Below are 25,699 nucleotides of genomic sequence, written 5' to 3'. Positions count from 1 at the left end.
CCTAAAGTGGATGGCACAGACAAAAACAGAGTAATGGCATTGAGGCAACAAGAGGGAATGCAAGGTAACCGGTTGATGATATATGTATTTACACTCATCAACAATATAATGTCCCCAGGGGACCAAGGTTTCATTTATATCCCTTTGAAATTAAAGCCCTAATGATGGAAATTATTAGCCACTTGCTAAAGAGAGCACAGGGGCATGCGAGAGAGTAATTAGTGACCAGTGAAGCTTTGAGGAGATGAAGTAATGTATTTAAAGGCAAAAATAATCATCAGTAAGGAAGCCTGGCCTTCTATTAGGTGCAGTCTATGATATGGTAATTTGATATGCATCGAGTGAGGATTCGTGCATACAGCATCACATTAAATCAAAAACAGCTGCATTAATTTTTGTCTTACGATCAGTGGCATACCACCTTCACTGCTGACTCAGACCTGTGACGTGTTCACCTTTTCATGGATGACTTTCAAAAAGAACAAGGAAGAACTGATGGTATTTATTTCAGTCAGCAGGGAATAATCCTAGTTTTAAGATATCTGAAAGAGAAGAGGGATCAAAACTCCATCTCTTATGTAACAGGAGAGTGTGTCACATTGTTTTTTTTAGGTAATTAGCAATTTTCCTCAGCTCAACTCCAGTACCTTATGTTATCTGTTTGGTTGCTGTTGTGAATGCCATAGCATTCCTTTCAGTTATGTAAGTGACGAAATTATGCAATCTCTATAAGTATGTTTCAGAAAAAATAATCTGCAACAAAAAGGAAAATATACTTATGGAAATGCTATGCCTACAGTATAACAAATACAAAATCCCCACCGTTTTGACATGCATCAGGTCAGTAATACCCAAACAAAAGCTGAGTGTGCAACAGAAGAAAGAAGAGAGGGAGTTTGTTTACTGTAGAAACAATGATATTTGTATTTAAAAGTGTACGCTTCTTGACTTTCAAGACCAAAGAAACAGCTACAAATGAATCAGTAAAGCTATGTGTGTAATATATTTGACTCGTAATATCACTTCCTGTTTGAAAACATCATTAACTTTGCTATATGCATTAATTTCATTCAAAATATCCCACAAAAGGGACCATGAATAATTCCAAGGAACCAATGGAAGAGAGGGAAAAAAAGACACAGCCATCACTCATATCACGCAGCTTCAGTATAAGTACCCTTTTCTGCCTGTGTTTTAAAATGGTGTAAATGTCCTTGTATTGATCAACACATTACGGTAATGTGCCAAACAGGTACAGTGGAAACAGCTTAGAAGTCAGCATGCGCTGTTGATAATATAAATTGTAACATGTGAACAAGAGATTATTGCAAAATGGCTGACTTGACTGCCTACACATCTTTTTTTTACTGATCTCTAATATAAAACAGCTTTTACTGTTGTTGCATGTTGCATGTAAATCCATACGTATAATATCATAACAATATCAATTTATGTTTTTTCCATTTTAGTTTAATTTGGGGATCCCAAGTAAGAAGATAATTTCTTTTTCTTTTTTACTGTCTGCTAAGAAAGACAGATTGTGCGACTGGAAGGTGGTGTGTGTGTGTGTGTCTGCGTATGTGTGTGGGCATGTGTGCATTATGCGTGTGTTAAACGGGACCTAGGCCACAGTAGCGTGGAGGACTGAAGTCTCCGTGTATTCTAGCTCAGAGATCACAGAACTTATGAAAGACTGCTCTTTGATCATTTCCATTTCTAAAATAATTTGCTTTGAACATTTCAAGTCACTTGTGCTTTTATTTATGGAGCCTGTAGACAATCAAGGAGTTGAAAATAATTAGGCTCACGCGCATATGAGTGTGGACACGTATTCCCTTTCGATCAGTTAAAACCAGCTCTGTTAATTAAAGTTCTAAGCTGTGACTCTGCCCAAATAATTTTCTTGTAAGCTACTGCATTCCTCAGATCTGTTGTCAGTAGTGCATATTTTCTTTTGGTTGTTCCTTTCTATGTTTTTTTCTTACAGAAATCCCACTGACCCATATAGTTGATCTCATTCTTGAAGCATATAATATAGATTCCAAGTTAAGAGAATAGGGGCTCTATTATTAGTCCCATTTGAGGTGCGCAGCCTCCATCTAGGTACTGCTGTGTATTTCTGAATTCCCTGAGTGAAGGCATTACCATCTCATTTGGGTGAGGGTGAGATTACCTCATGCAACCGAGCTGTTTTATCACAGAATATCTAGGGGAGCTGAGCTGTAGCTGCTGACTGTGTATTCAGGCAGCTGAAGGAAGAGACATTCCAGACGCATTTCACAAATATCACACATGACAACTTGTGATGCCACCTTACTGATGTTTCCCATGAAAGGTCTCTCACTAACAACAACATCCTATTGATCTTCAGCACCATTTTAACAACCTCCTCTCATCCTCTCACACATACACACCTGAGTGGGTATGGATTGAAAATGTTAGCGGTTAGCGGCTAACTTTGCCAACACATCCTTTGGTACGTCTGTCAATTAAGCCCAGTCATTGTAGGAGTGGCACAAGAGCAGATCTGGGCAGAGAGAGAGTGATGATAATCAAAGGTGTAAATAACGGCTCATTTCGTGGTGCAGAATTAATATGCAGGACTAACATTTTTGTCCTTATTAAAAGGATGAGAACTCAAAACAAGAAATAAACTTCTTGGATTAGAATTTTGTGTTTAATTGGATAGATGAAAGGAGCAATTAGTTGCAGTTGAGTTAAGTTCTTTTTTTTCCCCAAGTCAGCTCATCTTAATTTATTTAAAACAAAAAAGGGAAATAGTAATAATGCATTCATTCACTTCTTTCATATTTATTTCACATTTTTATAGAACGCCACTGCAATTCATTCAACAGTTCGGCTATCGAATATCTTTCATTTTTCTATTACGTTTGAGATCATAGTTCAAACGAACTATATTCTCTTACTATGTTTTCCTTTTTTTCTATTCACACCTGTCTGGCCTTTTAAACAAAACAATAGCTAACATATTTGCCACAAACTTTATAACAGTTTTTACTGAGTTGCTTTAAATTTTAGTTATATTTCATAAACTGCATGCATTTCAGTTTTTTTTTTTACATGAAGATTTATGGTACTACTGTTGCTTTATACTGAGCGTTTTTTTTATCTACTGAAATGTGATGAGCAAAATACACTTTCAGTGTAATGCAGTACAGCTCAAATGCACATAAGACTACAGCCTGCTAAGCTGCTGTTAATACTCATGCCGTTTAAAAGAAATTAAAACAACATTAGTATCAAAACACTGAATTATATCCTTGCTGCCAGTAGATTTAAATTCAAGGCCATTATATTAGGCTACAATATAGTTAGGTAGTTAATAGTATAGTATTTTATCCCAGTGTAAACAATAAACTCCTAAATAAGTAGGCCAACATTGTTTGAGTTTATTTTGCTTCTCTGAAATATTACAAAAAAAAGCCCAGACTACAGGTTAATGAGAAGTTCTAATTTCCCAAAGATCATAGGAGAGATAAACGCCCACCTTTTTAGTTCCTCTCTGGTTATTTCCTCTTTGCTGGCTCTACATTTGTAGGCATGAGATGCTCGTTTTGTAGATATACAATTTCAACCGAGTGATGCTGGTGCTGTTGTAACGTTAAAGGATATGTTTCTTGTTATTGCACCGACCTTACTCATCAGTCAGAAATCAAAGCTTTGACAGTTGCCAACATTAAAGGGCTGCTTCTGGCACGTCTTGTGCCAAGAGGCTTCTTTATGCTGAGCATATTAATATACTGTAGGTCATGAGCAGGCTCATCTGCTGATCATGTATGAGAAGATGGATACTCTCGAGCCACACCAGGCACAGATCCAGCCAATATTCTTGCTGGAATATAAACTCATCCACTACAAGTGCACTAGCTGGCTACTGAAATGACTGAAGTATTATGACACAGTTTTTTAATCAACCAGGAATTTAAAGTAGAGTTCCTGAAAAGTAAAAAGCAAACCTGAGTTTAACTGAAAGATCCATCGCTGCAAAAAAATAAATACAATCACTTCTTCCTGGTGTCATCATTTTTAATTTTAGTCCAGTTTGGAGTAAGTTTAGACATTAGATGTAAAAATGTTGAATTCTTAGATTTTTGCAGATAATTTGGCCTGTTTTGAGATTTAAAGTGTGTATTATTAGAATTTATATTGACACATTTTTACTTCTACAATGAGCCAGACAGGCTCATTGTAGAAGTAAAAAGACAGTCTAGGCGAACAGAAAAAGCAAAGCCCATTCATCCTTCTGAAACCGCGTGCACAACTTCTACCGCTGACTGCTGCTTCACAAAATCACCAGCGACGAGTGCTGTTTTGCAAGGGGCGGTGTCTCTCAAAATTGAGATGGATGGTTTACAAAAAATATGTGAAACATAACATGCATGTTTCATGATGTCAGTGACAAGACATGGCACCATGTCTCCTGCAATGTAGTTTGTGCCTTTACCAGAGTATCTTAATTCCTGTGCAGAGACTGTGATTTAGTCTTTTTTGTGTGTACCGGGACATGTTTATGGGCTAATAGGCCTTTGTTAGTAGTACTCTATTTATTTAATACAATTGTAGTGTGAACAGGAGGAATAATAAACAGGCTGACTAAACATACGATTCTTCTTTTGGGCTGAGAAAACCCTGTGTAAGGACACAAAAGGGGGACGTTTCCACAGCGGAAAGTAAATTCTTTTGAAGTGGAACTAATCATCTGAGGGATGGTTTTCGTTGTCCTAACAACGCAGCTGAATTGGAATGAGCCTTCTTTTTTGTGGAAGATATGTTTTCTTTTTTTCATTCAGAACTGATGATGATAGCAGTTTCACGCCCTGTCCACCCACATTGTCCGTCCAAACTTCTTTGCAGATAAGTCTTTACTCGGAGACGCCGAACACACGGCGGGTGACTCTTGGACTGTGACGTCAGCCTCACTCTTGTGTCTCCCAGTCTTTCTCTTTTTTAAATACCATTAGAATGAAAGGGGAATCTCACAGCAAATCCTTGTCAATAACAATTCTTTCATAGTGCGAATGGATCAAGACTTAAAAAATACCCCATATCATAATATATCATCTTTTATATTATGATATGGATAATATGATGCATTCCTCTTTAGGTTAAGGTTATTTAAGTCAGGTTTTATCAAAATAAACATTTATGTTTTATAGAAATTAAAAAATATGAAGGTAAAAAAATTAACTAAAGTTACATTTCCTTCTTATGTTTTTTTCTTGTTTTGCAGTATTGAAGGCTCTTTTCAAGATGAGAAAAAATACTTCAGGCATCTTGTTGAAGTTTTGTGTGTGAACATCTTGAATGCTGTCATAAAAGCTTCAATTAAAGATCTTTACTCAGACGTTTTGTCTTTATTTACATTTCTGTTGTGACAACAAAGTCTGAAACAGTGGATTGCACATGAAATAATAGTTGAAAAAGATTTTGATTATTTATTGTTGTTGTTTATTTTATGAGCTAAACTTGGCCTAAAGTAAAATAAAAAAAATTTCCTATATCACTATGATGAAAAAACAAGAAAGGAGAGTAGAGAAACTTAAATCATCGACCTGGTAACATTTGCATGCTTTGAAAGTCAGTCAAATGATAAAGGTCTTAATTAAATCTATACAGAGAAAATTAAATGTCTCTTTACAAAGGCTTTGATAGACAATTATGATAAATACTGTGAACTGTTATTCCTATAATTGTCCATGCTACTCATTCTATTAGGTAGTAAAAGGTTGGATTAAAGTGGACTGTTCTTTCTAAAGATAGCACATGTCCTTTACAAACTAAGTAAGCAATTATTGACTGGAAAGATGAGATCTGGCAATGATTCACTGTGATATAATCTTTTGTCTAAAGCTGGAGGGGTGTAGCTGTATGTTTCAGCTTGTGTCCAGCGTCTTCTCATTTGCGATCCAGGAACTGAAAAGGGTAACTTTGGCCTTATGACCTCAGCCTGAGAACTGTAAATCTTTCTTCTTCACACAAGCTGTATTGCTTTGCCTCTCCTGAGTTGTAAACTACTGGCCTTTCTGCTAGTCCTATAGCCATCCAGCCGTTTTATTGTCTCAGTAGGGATAGTGAGTTCAGGCAGTAGTCATCGACCAAAACAGAGGTGAACTGTTTGGGGAAGCCTCTCGGTGCTGTGCTAACTTTTCAGTCAGACCTGTCGAGTTTGAGGGGAACAAAGCAAATGCAGACTTGTAGATTTGAGTATATATTAGGCAAAGCAATAAACAAAAGCTCCCGTTATGTTTGTTGCATATTAAAAAATAGTGAATTTTATGTGAAATGTGCACGATTAAAGATTTTGACTGAATTAAAACATCAATTATCTGTAAAATGTGAATGGACCACAAATTAGGATTTAACAGTCATCAGATGTCTTTGCTGGACTCCAAAACTTATGAGTCTTATTTTTAACATTTAGACTTTTTCAAACCTTCTCTACTGTGTTTTCATGTTGATTTCAAACCCTCCCTACTGTGTTTTTTTTTTTCATGTTGATTATATGCAAACTTTTGATGGTGATTTAAATCTACATTATTTAAAACTTTCCCCATGGATGATTTATTGATTGCAATGTTGCACTTTACAAAGAGGAACATCCAAAGAACAACTGGAGCCTGATTTAAGTCACAGTATGTTGTAAAATTGTTAAAAATGTAATAAATCAAACTGCTTTTCATTACTCCAAAAAAGCAGCCTGTTGGCGGTAAAGCCATGAATGTAGCCACAGATTTGGCAAACAAATTAAACCCAGTGTGAGTATGTGTTGATAACTGCAGTGAAGTATTTGTATTAGTGAGAAGCAGGTGGCAGCCAAATGAGCAAAGTTGTTCTCAGTCAAAAACTATTTCAAGCTCAGCACAGATTTGTACTGAGAAATCATAAATCTACATGATGTTCAGTTAATGCCAGCTAGTCACACACCAATTAATGCGAATTTAGGTGGCTTTTACAAGATTTGGCAGTGATGTGATGTCACACAGGGGTGGATCCCTGGTTGCAGTGACAAGAGAAGACAACTCTTTCTTCCATAGGAACACAGAAACAGCAGGATGAGTCATGATTCTTTTTTGTAAGCGGTACAACAAATTTTCAGAAGATGAATCATTTTTGTCTCCACACTGTTTGCCTGCTGTATGCTGCATATTCTCTGCTAAAGCCTCACCAGCACACTCTAGTACTGACTGGAGCAGGTTAAGGCAGGACACAGTAGATAAGCACGTGACACACTTGAATGTAGGCCACTTTTAGTTCTTGTTGGGTAGAAGAGAAATTCAGCTCTTTAGAGGATACAAACTTAGAATCCTCATTTCTTCTCCTTCCAGCTCGAAATTGGCTCTTTTTAATGCAACTGAAAACTCGCTGTTTTACAGGCACGAATAAAGAAGCGGATGTCCTAGAAATTCAAATGTTGTTTGCAATGGCCGTGCCCAGGAATACATTTTCTTGTCAGAGTGATTGATCAGCTATATTATAGTATCTTTGCATCCTCCAACTGTCCATTGGCTTGCTGGTATTTTTGTCATTTTTACATGCCATGCGGTAACTGGTTGCCATTGTCATCACGGCAGACTGGGAGCCGGGGAGAGGACGCCAGTGCTGTGCCAGTTGGCGCAAGTAGTGAAAACACAAGGCAGACACAGCACAATTCTAATTTTCATCGTTCCAGACATGAAGGTCACTGCTTTGGCACCTGTAGTTTTTACATGTTTGGCTAGTTATTGACTGAGTCCATGTACTTTGGATGTATGTGTAAATTGAACTGATTTATTCCTATATAAATTATGAAAGTGTTGATTTTCTTCTCATTAAAAAAAAAAAAAGAGGTCAGGTTATCCATGCACAGTTATGTAACACAGGGTGATTTAGGGCCACTCTAGTGATCAACTACAATAGTACAAGTCTATTAATAGGACACACTAGTAAATAGATAATTACAAATCTTGTGATATACATTTATTTTTCTGAATTATATAACACCGTGTGTAAAGAAAGAAAAATTGTTTGTTCACAAGAGGCTCATCGTGATTATTATTTAATGAGTTAGCTCTTATGCCCCAGTTCTGTTAAAGAAAAAAAAAATCAAAGAAATGCAGCTTTCTTCTTTGCTATGCTGCACACACAACACAGGAAAATGTGTGTACCTTAGGTTATTGTATGGCTTTATCAGTTTTCTTGTAGCTCTTAAGCCTGTAGATATATTCTCCTGGTGGTGCTTTGCTTAGCACACAATAGTTCTGCAAATATCAGGGGCCAAGTCATTATCTTCTGCTCAGCAGGTCACATTATTGGAGTGTTGAACTAATGATATGTAATGAGCTCTCTGTGACACATGTCTAGCCACCCTTACTATCGTGGGGCCCATTAATAGATAACAGCATCATAATTAGCTTCGTTGGGAAGCCAAACCTAAGCTTATAAATATATCAAACAACAGTTAAGTTGCGTAACTGCAATGTATGCAGTTCTTATATTTTGTTTTCTTGTGTGTATGGTATTTTGATGAAAGTATTGTGTTCATCGGCACAGCTAAAAATTGCTAAGTACTATGACAGGCACTGATACCGTGTACTGTATAGTATACACAATACCGACAAGAGCGTTTTCAAAGTGTGGACATGTATAATTGTCTACAACTACTTTTTCTTTTTAAACAAACAATAATCTATGGCTAACAGAGCGTCGAATCATTATTGTCAGTGTTTTCACTGTGCTCAGTAAATTGAAAGCCCGGGACACAAATACATGGCTGTCTTAAAAATGTATATTGGAAATGGTTTTGATGTTGTACCCCACTGCAAACACTTTCAGCCTTCTGCAGGTCTCCTAGCAACAGCAAACAAAGGCAGGACCCATCTCAAGTTTCCCGTGGAGCGGCCAGTCCGGCGTGCCTTTGATCTTGACTGGGAAAATAGCTGAGTGGGCACTACTCGCATTTGTCTTTCATTTACTCCAGCACCCCCACCCCCTCCCAAAATGTTCACTCAAACAGCCAAATCTTTATCTGTCCGCAGCAACCAATACCCCTCTTGGATAATCAACCATAGCAAGAGAAGTCATTGATGCACTGTTTAGTCAAAATTGGACGTTTTTGTTTTGGAGCACAGCTGCTGCAGCTATCATTTGTGGTTCCATTGCAAGAAAACAAAAGTGTAAACCCAGATAGTTTAATCCAAGACGGTTTAACCCTTGTTTCCATTGTGTCAAAAGTGTCAAAAAAGACTTACCTCAAAATTTATGAACCTATGCCTTGGTACTTTTGAATGAAGCCGTTTATCTTCCATTGCAAGAAAATACAAGTGAAACCCAAGATTGCTTAAACCAAGATAGTTTAGCTGTTTTTGCAGCGTGTAAAAAAGGACTCACCTCAGAATTTATCTGTCCATGTCCTTGGACTTTGGGACAAGGAACACATGAAGCATCTAAAACATTTTCAGTCTTTTCAACTTTATAAACTCAAAGCACTTGTCTCAATGCCAAAAGGATACTAAGCAACCAGCGTGGATTTTGCAAGTCTCTGGGCTGACACAGTGCAGGAGAGTGCTCCCATTTAAATTCAACATTACAAGTCTAGGCTGCACATGGGAAAAAATATTTAGGAAGTTTAATAATGCTTTCGAAGTAAGTCTTTGGAATCAAAAATACATAACTCATGACCAAGTAAATGCAACACATCTTAAGGCTATTTAATGTTATCTTACTCTGCTCTGCTTTCATCCAAAACAGCTCAGACAGCTCGAGAGATTAAACAAATTGAAGTGTTACACACCGTTTTGGTGTAATTTACTGTAATTGATGTTTCTATCTAGTCCTGAGGCCTTCTGAAGCAATTGCTTGTGTTTGTAGGAAGGCATACAACCCAGTGGGATGTATTGACTGAGGCTGTTGACTAATACTGCTATATTGGCATGTTTTAATGCTCTCCCATTGTTTGACTAACAGACTCCGCTCTAAAGTTAAAGCACACCTTGCACACTGCAGAAAAAAAAAAAAAAAAAAAAAGGATATCAGTGTGTGTTTTATCACTTTTCTTTATCAGAGATGACATAGAAACAAATTTCTTTTTAATCTTAATAGGTTAGCATCTAGCTATAATAACCTAGCTATAATATATGTTTGGGGTGTATCTTAGAGTCAGAATACTAACATTTTTTGTTATAAAAGTGCTGAAAGAGGTTTTGTTAAAAAAAAACCAAAAACAATATTTGCTCACATACCTTTTGTGATTTCATCCTTCTGTGATGGATACCCCATGGTGCTCCCATTGCCATATTTGCCACATTTTCGAGTGTTATCTTCAGGTATAGTTACACTAACATTGTCTGTACGAACAAAAAGGCTTCTGGTCTTATTTTTTGATGTAGTTTTCTTCCTCTGGAGCAATTTCCACAACCAAACTTCTGTTTCCTGTTTGAACATCCACACGTCTTCGCACAATACGGACAGAGATCACTCCTGAAACTGTGGTAACACTGTCCTTGTATGGACAGAAATTGTTTCAGTATTAAAACAGTTTTAAAATGAAAGCATATTACTGTAAATATAGCCTTCCGGTGCTTAGAACATTTTTTTTACTTTTAACCCACAAACTCCTGTGTTCTTGATTATGTGATTGTTGCTTATCAGAATACTTTTCTAATCCCTAAGAAAATTATGCATGTTATCCTTGAAATGCAATAATGTGCAAGAACAATGTGTCCACATCTCCAGTTATACCACATTGTGTTGCATATGTGGTCCATAAATGTACCACAAACTAACACCCAACAACAAGCAAGTGATCAAAATTGGGACTTGATGAAGAACACAGTAGAGATCACGAATGAAGCTATACAGCTATAAGATACATTATCGTACTGTTACAGAACTGTAACTCCACATCATAGTTTTCCCCAGGACTGCTGAGTTTGGTAAATAACCACGTGTTTACTGACATATTAGCTAATGTGAGTGATATGCTTTGAAAAAAGTAAAAATGAATACATTTGCAATTTAAATTCATACATTTAATACAACTGTAACAAGACGTGCAACAAAACTTGCTTAATGTACCAAAAGTGAAAGTGCAGAAATGGTTATATATGATGTTAACTGATCATATAGTGATGTATTAATCGATACAACAGCTTGAATGTTGTAGATTTTTGGATATGATTTGGATCAGATAGGTGATTAGTTCAAGAACATCACATGTTTTATTTGTAAAACTTAATTTGTTAAGTAACAAACCATAGATTAAAAAAAAATGCAATGTAATAAAAATACAATTTTAAATTGAAACGTGATGGAGTAAATATCAATAAAGAGAAATAAAAGTACCTGAAAATTGTCTAAGGAGAAACAAATTAAATGTAGAGTCATGCAATATAAGGCTTATCTTCAGAAATGGTGATTACATTATGTGGTGAAATAGGGAAATAGTTTTGATTGACAGTGCAGATGCCTTTGTAATTTCAAGACTAAAAGCAAACATGAGAACTTTGATTTAAGTATATTTGGTAAATATACTGATGCCAATAGTTTCACACTCAAAAGTCTAAACAAACACTGCAGGTTGTTTGGATTTATTATTCCATTTAGACATTATCACAACAATGTCAGCTCAAATTTTGTAGATATAGTTCTTCTCATAGTGCAAAGGTGCACTATTTCCAATTAACCTAAAAATGGGAAATAAATATTTTACCTAGTACTGTTTTGTTAGTTGTATTATCTGTCATTCCTGTTGGTGAGTTTTTCAGTGTCTTTAGCAACTGAAAAAAAACTCCCAACAAAAAACCATTTCATCTGTTATAGATGGTTGTTTTCAGGGAATACTTGTTCTAGCTGGTTCCTATTTTGAGTCGTCAAAGCAAAGGTTCTGTAGGAGTGCAGTTTTTTTTTTCCATTCCTTCAAGATCCTATTATGGAAGCATGGAAGTTTTTTTTTATATCTTGGAATTGTAGGGAAAAAAATGCCCCACCCTTGCCTTCAGCTGCCTGTATTCTTCTCTACAAACATGTTACACACTGAGAAAGAAGTCACAATATTTAATATATAGTCACATTTTTTTCCAGGTTGAATAACAAAACAACAACAACAAAAGAGGTTGTGATCTAATACAGAAAATTTGAAGTGCTAAGACAAGGAGACCTTTACCTTTCAAGCTACCTTCTGACCTGGAAAAGCCAGAGTAACGTTTCGTTTTGCATCTCACCTTCAAGAACTCTTTACTAGCTAAAATAGTTCTTCTGGGAAGAAAAGGAAAACATTTGAAGTAGATCTCTCTTCTCCCTCTTTCTCTTCCCCCAAAACCCATTTGAAGCCATTTTAGCATTTATATATAGTATATTTATGATTCAGAATCCTGTGCAAAAAGACTGTTATGGCATCAAGTATCATCACATTACCACTGACAAAAAATAAAGCATGTCTTCATGCTTGTCTGCACCAAACCCCACTTGGAGTACCCTTCTGATGACTGCTTGTGCCAACTGACAACAATGTTGGGGTGGAAAGAATGTATTAATATCCTCTTGAGCCCTAAGCATGAACATTTACTGTCACCGTTATTTATCCACTTATATGCTTACCAAATATAGGTGTCCTAAGAAGTAGTTTAGTTACTGGAAGCATTTCAGTATTTTTACCTTAATGTAGCAACGAGGTGGGACTCTCTCTGTAAAAAAAGAATCATTTCTGTTTTCATTTAATAAAATTATCAGTTGAATTGCTTTTTTATTAACAGCAGCTTAGGGTGCAAGTTCATTGTGCTGGAGGACATTAATGTATGAAAATAAGTTGCGATGTCTTTAAATGTAAAAACACACACTCTTATACACACCATCCTCAAAATTGCTTTCTTAGAAGCTGCAACTCACTTTTTGTGCACTTAACTTTTCAGATTTGAATCCAGATAAATTCTTAAACTAGTTTTTGGTACTTTTTATTATTTTCTTTTTGTATTACAGTTTTAAGCATTTCTTGAGGACACGTGTTAATTGTTAACCTGCTTTAGATGACAGTGTTGGTTGTCTAGCTGGATTTCTGTTATCTACTTTACTACAACAAAAGGTAGATATGTTTTCCACCACACTGTTAAAATTGCCAACTTCAGTTGTACATCTGTCAGTAGAAACAGGATGGTGTTGTTTATGGTTCATCAGCTGATTGGATCTTGGGTCTTTCTGGCTTAAAGGATAGTATTTCTCCTATCCTTTTCAGGATTTCAAGTGCCATGTCTTTCTTAAATAGTCAGAGTTATTGCTCCCCCTCTGCCAGTCATGAATACTCTACTTGCCTGCTACCTAATAGCCTACTCCACCACCCTGTGCCCAGGAGATTTCATATGTTTTGTGGTTTCACACAATCTAACAAGTGCCCCATCTTGCCTGATCCTTGTTAATATAACACATGGCAGAATACAGTGAAATTCGCATGTGAAGAAAATTAATGAATCTTCTCAACAAACCAGTTTTGATCTTTCAAACCCAACTAGAGCCAAAACAGAAGCCCTCTTACTCTCAGAGGCCCAACGTGATGCTTTCAGTCCCTGTGGAATTTAAAAAGGGAATGGAAGCTGGCAAAGAAATTTCTCAGCAAAGTTGTCTTCTTCTCTCTCCTAAATTTGCCAGTTTTCAAGAGCTCATCAGTGTGGGCAACAGGCTTGGGAAATAGAACCCTTAGACACAGATTAATTTCATCCTATAGTTCCCCCACAACCTGTCTCCTTACAAAATATGATGATGGACAGACCTAGAGAAGGTCTTTGCAGCCAGCCACCTTACTTGATGTATTCTCCATGGCAATCCTTAACCCCCCCCCCCCAAAATGACAAAGGGATGAATGGTCTAATGATAAGTGCAGAAAAAGGCATGTAAAACCTTTCTCAACATACTGCTCTACTGGCTGCAACAGTGGAAGCCTCCAGTTTGGTTAACAAATACTGACTCAGCTTAGAATGGAAAACAAAACATGGAGAGTTTTGTTCAAATGCTTAATCACTGACTTCAGTCAAATAGAGGTATTTAACAAGTTAAATTTGAAATATTTCTAATATCTCCACTTCATCTAATTGCCCATAGAGAGTGATGTGTGTTACTTTACATAAAAGTGCAGGAACACAACAATATGCTTTCTGACCTGTTTTGGCTTACAGCCTTCAATCCCTGGCTTCTCCAGTCTACATCTCACATATCCTTGGGCGAGATACTAACCCCCATCGGATTACGGATGTGTGTCGTGTTAGATAGAAAGCTCTTACGTAGAAAAAGAAGAGAAAAAAGTGCTTGTGTGAATGGGTAAATAAGGCAAGTTGTATAAAGTGCTTTGAGTGCTCAGGTAGAGTAGAAAACCACTACGTATTTTCACGACCATAAGACGCACTGTGCTAAAAGGCGCAGTCTCAGTTATGTGTGCCATTACTGTATTTAACACACACATAAGGCGCACTGGATCATAGGGCGCATACAAGTACCGTATGCGTATTTAAAAATAAAGCGGGAGCAAACCTGAGTTCGGTACCTTACTCACATTTTTATTACCAGTAATCGTCATCATCAACAACACACAAGCATACAAGTGTGCGTATTTAAAAATAAAGCAGGAGCAAAACAAAGTTTGGTACTCACATTTTTATCATCAATCAAACCCATCGAAGTTCTCATCCTCTGTGTCTGAATTGAACAGCTGCGCTAAATCTCCATCAAACATGCCAGGTTCACTTTCTTCACTGTCAGAGTCACTTTCCGTGCCGTGCGGCTCCTCGGAAATGATGCCGGCTTTTGCGAAAGCTCGAACAACAGTGCCAGCAGACATGTTAGCCCAAGCATCTACAATCCATTGGCAAATTGTGGCGTAACTCGCCCGGCGCTGGTTTCCACTCTTGGTTAAACTGTGGTCTCCATCGGTCATCCATCGCTGGATGTGTTTGTCGCCGATGTGTTTGCTGCAGTAGGAGCGGAAGATGGCCAGCTTTTCCTTATAATCCGCTGGAAGTTGCTGCGCTACCGTAGTCCTGGTCCGGATGGAAAAATGGCACCGTTTCATAAAAAGTGAAAGTGAAACTGCTTTTAGCCGAATGGTGACCGTCGAAACGCTTCTCCCGCTCGTTCTTTGCTCGATGATCGCCTTATGTCCGCGGAAACTCAGCTGCGTCTTCTTGACCTGCCGGAGCTTGTTTTCCAGCTTCCTCCACTTGCGAACCATCGATTCATTAATCTTAAATTCTCTCGCCGCTGCTCGATTTCCATGTTCCTCCGCGTAGCTGATGGCCTTCAGTTTAAACTGTGCTTCGTAAGCGTGTCTCTTTGCCATTTTCAGGGTTGTTAAAACAACGATGTCCTGCATAACGCACATACCTGTTCTTTTATACAGGTATGTGCAATAAAGTCAACGCACACACTTCACCCTTTAGCGTTCTCATGGTGTTCTCTACTACGTCCTCCTTACAACACACAGGGCGCACTGCGCTATAGGGCGCGCCACACTTTTTGAAGAAAATCTAAGACTTTTAAGTGCGCCTTATGGTTGTGAAAATACGGTATATAAGAACCAGTCCATTTACCATAACTATCTTTCCAACCTCCATATTTTCTGTAAATAGCATAAAGGCATCTATAAAATATGATTGTTATGATCTTGGCTCACAGGTCTTTGTCTCGTGAAAGAAAAAAAAGAGCAAAAAAAGAAAAAAAAACCAAAGAAAAACATAAGTGAGCAAATATGGAACATAGAGATCGAGACCTAGAATCATTAGTGGTAAGCATGATATTGCTTTTCTGGCCCAATTTGTAATCTTAAGACATTAGCTTGTGAACACCTAATTTATAATTATCTGGAAAGTAAATGTCTTTTCAAATAATTCCGTTTAGAAGGGACAGCTATTCAAGATTCTCAGTGTCAAGAGCAGGGACAAAGCACCTGTCAGGGCACAAGGGTAGAGTGTAGAGAAGGGAAGGTTAAGGGCTGGGTGTATTTCTTTCAAGCCCTTTACTTGAACCCACGCTTTAATTTCAATCAGCAGTAGATTCTAAAAACTTCATATATAAAATCATGAATAAAACCTGCCAAAGAAGCTCAAATTTTGCTGACTTTCTCCATAACCTCCATAAGTTTTTTTTTCTCTTTCCCCTAGAAGTTGTACTTCTACCACCATCTTTGCTCTTGGGGAATTTTTCTACAGACTCCAACTTAGGTTTCTTTCAGTGTCATGTCTGTTCCTTAAGATTTCTTTGGTTGGTGTACTTGTACCTTGTCTGGAAGCAGATCACGCACTGTGTTGCCGCCACTTTGCATACTTACTCATGAAATAAAGCGGGAACCTTAAAGAAGAGTGCAATGTTTAAGTTAAGAGAACAAAATCATTTTTACACTTAATTAACTTTTGTTTTCTTTAGATAGGATCCAGATTAACACTCAAAAGACCCTCATAAGATTAGTGGATGTATTAATCATGTAAGCTGAAGTTATGTACTTTTAATGTATTATTACTGTTTAAGGCATACATGGTAATAGTTGTCGTTAGTATATAAATTATTAAATGGTTCTTGGATACAGGCTTGGGAAATAGAACCCTTAGACACAGATTAATTTCATCCTATAGTTCCCCTACAACCTGTCTCCTTACGAAATATGATGATGGACAGACCTAGAGAAGGTCTTTGCAGCCAGCCACCTTACTTGATGTATTCTCCATGGCAGGAAGGCAATCCTTAAACACCCCCCCCCCCCCCCCCAAAAAAAAAAAAAAATGACAAAGGGATGAATGGTCTAATGATAAGTGCAGAAAAAGGCATGTAAAACCTTTCTCAACATACCGCTCTACTGGCTGCAACAGTGGAAGCCTCCAGTTTGGTTAACAAATACTGACTCAGCTTAGTACTTTTAATGTATTATTACTGTTTAAGGCATACATGGTAATAGTTGTCGTAGTATATAAATTATTAAATGGTTCTTGGATACTTCAGATATACATGTTGATAAATGTTATAGATACATAAATGATTAAACGGATTCTTGTTTTTCAGCGTACACACTACCTCAGATGCTATGGTCCAGGCATCCTTAAATTTACCTATAATAAGCCCCTAATAATCTAATTTACTTTAAATATCAAGTTCAGAGCAAACAGTATTTTTACATGATATTAAATGTTTTATTTTGTGTTATATGGTAAACAACTTATTGGAGGTGAGTGGCCAACCACAGATGGTCACATTCCCACTCAATCGTTGTACCTGCATAATGTACCACTGTTGAGAGCTAAGGGTGTCGGAGTGGGAAAGGGTGATTCAAACCATTGTAAAGCAAGAGTGAGTTGGTGTCAATCATTTGAAAACTAAAGAAATTTAATAAATGTAATCAATACAAGTGCATTTATTAATTTTTTCTTATTAATATTTCTAAAATAGCACAGTGGCTATAAGGGACATTTTATACCTATTTTAAATGCAGGTACACCAATAGAATCAAGGTGTTACAAACAGGAAAATCTGGCAAAAATGTAAGGGTTGAACATTTGTAAATATATGTTTATTGAAAATATTATTGAATAAGTGGATCGGTGTACATAGACCCTCTAAGGTAAATACTTTGTTACCTTACCACATCACTCTAAAATGTCGAACTTGCTTTTGACCTCAAAAAAACAACAAGTTTTACTAAGGTACTTTAAGGTATTTTCACTATGTGTGGCAGAATGTTATTAGGAAAAATAAAAAGTATTTAAAAATCTTACTACTGAAAATTCTTGGGCCCTCTTTTGAAATAGATTGACTGGACTAAAAGGCCCCCCTACTGGGTATATAAAGAACGCTTAAAGCTTTCGTGCCTATTTAGAGTAATGCGCAGACATTTTACACCATCTCAATCTGTCATCCTATATGTTGTGTACACATGGAAGAAATCAGTGTCTGTTTGTGCCATATAGAATCTTTAATATATGACATTTCTAGAGAGGGAAAAAAAACCCAACAACAACAATCATGGCACAGACGGAGTGGGGGTGGGGTGGCTCTCATTGGGGTTCAAAAGTAGAATGTAAGATGTCTGTCTTTGTCTAATCCAACACATTTTATTTTTATAACTGAGAAATCTGTTCAGGGACCCCAACATTTTTTTTTCCAACTGTCAGGGTGTCATTTGTCAGAAAAAAACAAAAAACAAAAACGTGAAACTGTATTCCCACCCCCATTCCTTCTGTATGTTATGAGGTTTTAGCTCTTTCAAAAATGCAAGGTGGGTGTTTGTATCAGATGGACACGTAGACACAGCGACCTTCCACGTACTCTCCACACTCTGCGTGGAGAGTACGGACGATCTCCTGATTTCCTCTTTTTTTAACGGTGTTATGCACTTTAGCTTCATCCTCAGTCAGTAAAATATGCCTTTAAGATGACGAAGCATTTGGACTATAGTGAGCATTGTCCCTCATGATTGAGATGTTAACCTTCAGGGCAACCCTTGCTCTTCAGTACCTCATTTTTTCCTTCCCTCTTTTCTCTGTTCTCCTCCTCCTGCGTCTTCTTCGTTCCCCTTTACCCTGGTTTCTCTTCTCTAGCAGCCTGCACAGTGATGCTCTAAAGCCATTAGTGAGTCCTAGCACCGATAATGAAGCCACAGAGGTGGTCTGAGCCAGTATGGCATTGGCGCTGGAACACGGGAGGAGGGTAGATTAGGATAATTACCTAGCCATGGTGGAGCAATGGAAAAAAAAATCTCTGACTTCCTGCAGGCCTTGAACAGCAAAGGAACACAGTTCAATCAGGTGCGACACCAATTGCTCAAAAAAGAAAGAATAAAGCAAATTGAAAAATTAGTTCCAAGTATTTTTAGTGAACATCGTGTGTATATTAGACTTTTTAAAATTTTCATTTTTTGTTTTTGCAGGTGTTCTCCTCATCCCGCTCTTATGTATATATGTGTTTATTTGTTGTTTGCGAGGCTGTGATTTAGGTCTGTCACACATACTGTAAGGACATCCTAAATATCCACGCTCACAGAGACTTTGAAGAGCCTATGAGGTCAGGTTTTAAATTATGGTCTGAACCCACACCAAGCTTTCTCCCTCCACTCCTGTAAATCCATTTTCCACACAATGCATTTCAAATCAAAGCCACGTCACCATAACATGCCTTAGGAAACATTAAGCCATAGTGCGTTACTTTCATGTATGATAGCACAGCCCCTGTATGCTTTGATGTGCTCGCGTTTTTTTTTTAATGCTTTATTAATAATAACACATTGGCTCCTTCTCACACCACCATCAGCTTCTGATGCACCTTTCTCTCCTCCTGAACAACATCCCTCACTCTTTCCATGCCTCAGCTGCGTCATCCCTCCCCAGCCCCTGAGCCGTGTCTCAGGATTGGCCCGTTTGTGTTTGGGAAGGAGATTAGAAGGAATGACATGGGCCTTGAGATGAAGAGAGTTACAAAGACCTATCAGAGGGCAGAGAGTACAGAGAGCAGAAACACCATTGGCTACTGAGGAAATCAGACATGTCTTCATTTCTCCCAGCCATCCTCGCTGAGTGTCATTTCCTCACCCGAGGAGGGAAGCATAGGGGGGTGGGTGAGGATCAGGATTTGAGTTTCTGTTTGTGAGTGTAAGTGTGCGTGGAAATGTGTGTTTGCTTGCGTGTTGTGTGCAGTAAACATAGAAATACAGAGGGATGAGCATGTAGATACTGATAGCACTCACCTCCTCCAAAGCTGGCCAAAATACAAAGCAGCCTGCGCATTCCTAGTGTTGTCCTAGCTGAACACTATGAATGGGATGCCTGATTCATAGACATGCAAGCTTATCTCCTAATAAACTGCTGCAGCTTTATCACTGGATGTTTTACATCTGTGTTTTAATGGCAATAGTATCCCAAATCACACAACTGCTGTTGAGTATTTGCTGATATTTTCCTTCTGGCAAATTCAATATAATGCCTGCAGTTTACTGGATCACTTAGCAGTTTGTCACAATAACATGTGTACTCCTGCACACAAACACAAACACAAATTTAATTTTCTTCTTTTGTGATATTGTTGTGTTTGTATACCTCTTTGATCATGCTCCAATCTTCCTGTTATGTAGTATGATTGAATCTTGTGTATTTTATTTTCTGATTTTGATTGATCCTTTCTTCCCTACACCTTCTAGAGTACATTTTTTTCCCCAGCTCATTCATCTCTGTTTATATTCAGTGAAAAATAAATAAATATGTATTAACATGCTGAAATAACTCGTTTCTGTCTTTATTGCTTTCAACATTTACTCTGTCATTTCCAAAAGCTTTCTGCTGATCTACATTTATTCCATTTATCAGGTGTGCACACGTGCCAATTGTGCAGCGTTTTACATACTGATTTGACAGAATTTCACAGTGGAAAATCTTCCTAAAACACACAGTTTTGATGATGATACGAGACGTTACTCAGTATGTTTCTGCTTGTTAGGATGCAGTTGCTTGACTCTGGCTGTCTTCACAGTGATATGACTGGGAGCAATGGGGCTGAGCCCCAGCCTAATCTCTCCGCCTCGACCATAATAGATCTGTGTGGTCTAAAGGCCCTCTGGGGGCACCTGGCTCCCCTCCCTGCCATCTCTGGCTGAATCGAGTGTTGAGGCCATCCCAGCGCAGAGACCAAGGGTCAGCTTCAAAGGCCTCCTGCCCCCTTCCTGCCACCTGGTGTTCCATTTCGGTCGAAGGGTGCATTTCCTTTCCAGTCCCTCCACCCTCTGTTGCCCTTCTCAGAACAGGTTAAGGACATCGAGCTGGTACAGCTCCTCCCTGTGATCTCCTTCAGCCTCCTCCCTAGCCGCCCACATGCGGAGACAGGGTGAGAGATCAGTCCCACCCAAACATCACAGAGACACCATCATTTGAAATATAAGTCTGCTTTTGATTTAATCGAAGCCCAACAATATATATGTCTATACATTGAAGTAATTTGGTAGTATATAGTGAAGGATCTGCTACATTTTTATGAACTTGAAGGTGTGTAAGGAACTTCAAATCTGTAATCCACAGTTTGATTGTGTAAAGTGCATCATTAAAAAGTCCTGAGTTTAGTCATAGAGAAAATAATTACTTCCACACAAAGAATGAATATTTATAGCATACCTTTTAATCATATTATAACACAATATGTGTACATTGTTCCAACAGTTTTTTCAAAGGCAAGAGCTTGTTTATAAAGGAGCATTAAATAAGTAAACTTTTTGGCGGTCACTTGAAACACATTTTATTATTAACTGAGCACCATATCATCTATGGTATGAATAACTCTCTCTCTTTCCCTGTTGGTCAAGTAAAAAATGGCAGGACTATAAAACACACATTTTTATCTTCGTCAGGGCTGCTGGACAATAAGCTCCAAGAATACATATTAATCAATTGAGATTTTGAATCTTTTTATAATGCTGGGCCATTTTTTCCCTCCAATACATTAGCAGATCTCAGTATGTCCGCTACTCTTGTGAACAGGGATGAGAAGGAGAAAGAGGGAGAGGAAATAAAGGTCTGATGAGTTTGGCAAAGAGAAGATGGAGGCTGAGACAGATGGCATGAAGTCTGCAGCACTCTGGCGTGGCTCGCCTGGTGCTAAAATCCTCCTCTCTCACATTCCAACAAATCCTACCAGGAGGCTGGGGAGTCTGTCACACCACTCCAAGTATCCACACAGCTCGCTTCACCCTCCTCCCCCACCCACTGTTGCCCCCCTCGTGCAGCCGAGCCTCTGGCCACTCTGTATCACATTTCTACTATTTTATTCTCACGTACGTATAGATTCACATATTTGCATATTTGCGGTAGGTCATGTGGACCTTTACAGACCTGGTAAGATAAGCAGCTCCAGGGGTGCAGATAAGAAGAGAGGCCAAGTGCATAATGAAGAGATGCGGCCTTGCTGTCACTGCAGTATAAAAACCTTATTCTGTAAACACTGGTGCAAATCATAAGGGAAAGACTGTACCATCCATTTATATCAGAGGAGACTTAAGAAGCTTTTTGATTAGTTTCACCGCAGTCAGCATCAACCAATGGTCTTGAAGAACAGCTGTGTTACCCAATCTCAGTCCGAACATGCTCCTCAGACCCTTATTTTAAGGCTTCCCTTGGGCCTTACAGTCCAAAATGGACAGTAGTTTGACTGATTACACATAGCACAAACTAACAACTGGATCACGGGCTCCACATGACATCTTCATCTCCAAATACAGTACTATTGGATTGCCTTTGAATTTCTGAAGCATGCTTTCTTTCACCATCTCAAAGTGGTTCATCTAACAAGAACAGTCTAATTTATTTTACACTATGCTCGCTCCCCATGTCTCTTCCTCGCTGTCTTTCTGCCTGCCTTCTGTTTGTTCTAATGAATGACTTCTGAAATGAGGTGCTGCTGTGAGGAGGTCACAGAGGGCTTCAAAATCACATTACTGTTAATGATAATAAAAAGAACAATCTGTGTTAAACCTCTTGGATGTTTTCTTTTCTCTCTCCATATGGAGAGAATGTTTCATCTGCTACTATTTTGAACATCGTCATGTTTGGAAGTCTCTGCAATTAAAATGCACACTAAATATTTTCATTTTCATTTTTGTTTTTTTTGGTGTTTTTATGCAAATGTTGTCTCTTTGCAGAAGAGTGTGTTCTGATAAAAAGGTATGCAGTGGTGCGCCATCTGGATTACAAAGTACATCACCAAGCACAAAAACATAGTGCGGCATAAAAGGTTTACCAACAACACCTAAATTTCAAATGCGACTGTACCGTTTTATAAACAAATGCAATAAAAGTAAAGTAAAGGTGACTTTACCTCTTTGTGTGTACAGACGCTACACTGCAGATCTAACAACTACGACTGATTTGCATCTTATCATATGTATAGTTGTAATTTGTATAATAGCAGTCAAATAATAACAATAATAACAATTTGAACAGCTTCTGAATAAGTTTTAAGATAAAACTCACAACTTCAGGCAGATTCAAATAAGTTTTATCTTTCATGTAGGTTTTCAACACTAATGCATCATATGAGAATCTGACACCAACGTGTTTGCTGGGGTTGTTTACTTGGATGTCATCTTCACAAACAGATCACCATCACCACAGAGACAGAGTTTCTGGCTGTCCTTCCTACGTGGCAGGGCAGCATGGCGTCCCCAGGCTCATTGGCACTGCAGCTGTCACCCACAGGATGGAAAAGTGGCGGGGTCGATGACTGCACGGCGTGGCTTCTGGCAGCATCCCTCCCTTCCTGGCCCGGTGAAAGGGCAAGGATAGGGAGCCCAGTCTCTCAGTGCATTGATCGAGGGCCAGCCCTCCATTAGCCACCGTTAGAGCTAAAGGTCAGCTAAGGCCAACGGATGGGTCCTGCATCCGCATCCTATGGAGTGACTCATTCTCACATCCAGGGATTGAGTCCTTGTCACTTTGGTCTGCATTACCCCCTACTTCTGGTGGCCACATGAGGATGCCCATTCCTCTCAGAATAGCCCCCTCCCCGATGAGCGGATGCACCCTACTCAGTGACTTTTTTTTGGGGGGGTTTGGTGTCAACCACATTCTCCATTATTTTTGCTTTTACAGATATTACTATCTCCTGCCAAATTAAAACAGCCTTCCATCTCATTTTCTCCAGCAGAAATTGCTTAATAAATGAGCAGGGCCTGATTTGCACTGATGATCACAGAGCAACACAATTGCATCAAATTGCTCACCCAGAGATGGTGCACCACATCGTGCTGATCACTGAGTGGCAACTACTGCCTGGTGTGGTTTACATTAATGCCGCCAGGCTGTGAAAGGGGATAATTGTGGTGCTAAATGCTGTAGAGGCTGACAGGATCCATTTCTTGACTTGTCAAGGGCAACAGCAAAAGAGTGGGTCATGCCGGGGTCTATCCACACAGAGGAAGATGAACTTGTTCGCACAAACATGCATGCACACACGTGGGCACATGGACACACACATAGCCAGACAAAATCAGCCGCACTCCACATAGAGATGATTGTCTCTTTCTCCTGTCAGGTTGGGCTTTTTTCCTAGCCATAGAGACCTCATCCTGGGAAATTGAGCAATTTCTGATTGAAAATAGTGCCGGTAATTAGAGCACTCACTATTTGTAACCACTTGGCATACATTAGTATGCAAAGCTGGCAGCCAGCTTATCTTGGGGAAAACGTTTGTTTCCTTAATTGCCCTCTTAGGACAAAAGTGAACGGGGTGGGTGGGGAGGGAAGAGAGTAAAATGTTAACGTGCTGCAAGCTCAGAATAAGAATGGAGCCTGTGTGTTGAGGGGATGTGACTCCCTGAACACAGGGGTTAAACTCTACTAATAGGCTGCATACAGCACACATGGGTGCACACACACAGATACAGAGTAGTGGAGCATGCATACACTCACATATGGGCACACACTGACACTGGCACACAGGCACATGGAGGCACAGACAACAAGACAACTATGATGAGCCCATACATTCCAGAACACACACAATTAGGCACAATTAGCTCCACAGACATACTGTATTGTGTAAAATTAGACACGTGAATACAAGTGTTCAGCACGCCAGTGAATTAAATGGGTCTGTCTTTAAATCCATTAAGATGTGAAACACAGAATGGCTTTAGTTCCCTCATTTAGTTTGATAACTCTTTCTCAAACACTCACTTCTCAGTCTGGAACACTCATCTTTATCAGGAGACCTGATATAAAATTGTGCTCATACTTGTCATCTAAAAAGTGTCAAGGTTTGACTGCAATCTATGTGATATATTACAGTTAAACATATGGAATTTCTTAATAGTTAAGTCCTATAATGCCTCAGTTATTATTCGCACCGCACTTCTTTAAGGACTCTTTTACATTGGAAGCAGAGGTGAGTCTAACATGTGAAATTCTCCATTATTTTTCTTGCCATTTTAGGCACAGTAAGCTGGACCCTAATATCTATATATTTGCACACAGAAAAAAAGTTTCGTTTTTAATTAGAAAATGTGATGCAAATTAATTCTTTCTTTGCTTAGTGACTCCAGAGGCATTTTACTTTGAAGTAGTTGCTGAATTACTGTGATTTCCCCTGATTGTTGGACAAGAGTATCTATAACTTAGAGGACCAGACACATTCTACATTTTCTAAAAACACAGACCAAATAAAACTTTGTACCTCATGGAAAAACAAGGTAGAATTATTAAATAACCCTTTGCTCATAGATTAAATTGGTTTCCATGATACATGCGACAACTGTATGACTGAAGGCCTACGTTTAACTAATAAATATCCAGGCATAGATATTGATATCCAGAAAACGTGATTTTAAAAGTAATGGATCTTGTTCCTACATATAAACAGGCTAACCTCAATCATAAAACTTTATTCCTTCTGATACACTAATGGCGCAGTCAGACCTCAGATGTGGTTTGTATATGTGTATCCTGAAGACTATTAGCCCTTAACTCAGTTCAAATCTTGTAAGCTGGCGCTTGATATTTTTTGGGCCCTTTAAAAAACACATGAATGAAGTAAATGAAATATAAGAAACTGCGATGACCCGCTGTACTGTTCTCCTCTTTGAAGAGGTTATCACCACATGTTGAAACTCATCTTTCCAAGTCTAATCCGCTTACTCACAAGCAAGCACAAAGACGCAAAATCATTTCATATTAAGCACAATCAAAGTCAGTCAGCGCGGGCTTCT

The 25,699-nt window shown here is 38.5% G+C and overlaps 1 protein-coding gene across 4 annotated transcripts in view; it reads left to right on the top strand.

The window, feature by feature from the left end:
- The window catches only part of zic6 (zic family member 6), a 36,777-nt gene extending 16,337 nt beyond the window's left edge, over positions 1–20,440 (top strand). For 3 of the 4 annotated variants that reach the window (XR_014915239.1, XR_014915238.1, XR_014915240.1), the window contains exon 4: positions 18,561–20,440. The gene's annotated coding sequence lies outside the window, so the exon portion shown is untranslated. Of the gene's footprint in view, positions 1–5,251; positions 5,366–18,560 lie in introns of those variants that run through there. The other variant, XM_085432699.1, reaches the window with a different exon arrangement.
- The last annotated feature ends 5,259 nt before the right edge of the window (positions 20,441–25,699 follow it).

The sequence above is a fragment of the Copadichromis virginalis genome, linkage group LG2, assembly GCF_057382275.1.
Source record: "Copadichromis virginalis isolate Kocher_CV1m ecotype Utaka linkage group LG2, C_Virginalis_male_GT1.1, whole genome shotgun sequence".
Classification (NCBI taxonomy): Eukaryota; Metazoa; Chordata; class Actinopteri; order Cichliformes; family Cichlidae; genus Copadichromis; species Copadichromis virginalis.
This window is presented reverse-complemented; position numbering and strand designations above follow the sequence as displayed.